The sequence below is a fragment of the Panthera onca genome, chromosome B3, assembly GCF_046562875.1.
Source record: "Panthera onca isolate mPanOnc1 chromosome B3, mPanOnc1 haplotype 2, whole genome shotgun sequence".
In the NCBI taxonomy this organism is placed as follows: domain Eukaryota; kingdom Metazoa; phylum Chordata; class Mammalia; order Carnivora; family Felidae; genus Panthera; species Panthera onca.
This window is the reverse complement of record NC_138344.1, coordinates 35,825,436-35,826,217: the sequence shown is the minus strand read 5'-3', so window position 1 is coordinate 35,826,217 and position 782 is coordinate 35,825,436. Positions and strand designations below refer to the sequence as shown.

The following is a 782-nucleotide window of genomic DNA, read 5'->3' as shown; positions in this document are numbered from 1 at the left end:
AGGTAGTCTCGACGGCCCCGCCTCTTGAGCTGCCAATCACATCCTCCCTCCTAGACAGAGGAGAGTAACTGAAAGAACATCAGTGGCAGTGGAATCGAAGGACTTGGCTTTGAACCCCGACTCAGCAGCTTAGCGGCTGCAAGACCTCGGGCCAGGGACTTAGCCTCGCTGAGCTCTGGTTTCCTCGTCTGTATAATGGGCCTGATGATACTTTCTTCAGAGGTGACAGGAAGGTGTGGGAAATGTTGGAATAGTGATGAGGCCCCCTTTGGAACTTGTTTACAGTACAGATTTCAGAGGGGCCTGGCTGGCTCAGTGGGTAGAGCGCGTGACTCTTGATCTCAGGGTCGTGAGTTCGAGCCCCATGTCGGGCGTGGAGCCTACTTAAAAAACGCCGCTTTCTTGGCATCACTACCAGAGTTTCCGATACAGTTGGTCTGGGGTGGAGCCCAGGAAGCTGCATTTTTAGATCGGCGGGCAGGTGATCGTGATGTACAGTGTGTATGTGATCCCGGTGTCCTGGGGCCTCACCATGTACCTGGGAGGGCACCACTTTGCACACACGCACTCTTGCCTCCAGCTTCTCGGGCAGGGCTACCGGCTAAGTTTCCCTGAGTACTTCTGAGACTCCCCCCAAAGTGCCCCATCACATTGCCATCACCACGTCGTGCCTGCCCAGTTCTTTCTGTCCTGCCCCGTTCCCCACCCATCCGTGCCCTTCTTTCCCAAGGCTGCTCAAGTGGTCCTCCCAGTCTGTGACGAGGGCACTGTCCCCAGATGCG

At 56.3% G+C, this 782-nt stretch overlaps 1 non-coding gene across 1 annotated transcript; it reads left to right on the top strand.

The window, feature by feature from the left end:
- Positions 1–301: 301 nt before the first annotated feature.
- On the top strand, positions 302–374 carry TRNAK-CUU (transfer RNA lysine (anticodon CUU)). The gene has a single exon. It is a non-coding gene; the product is annotated as a tRNA-Lys (tRNA).
- Positions 375–782: the final 408 nt, after the last annotated feature.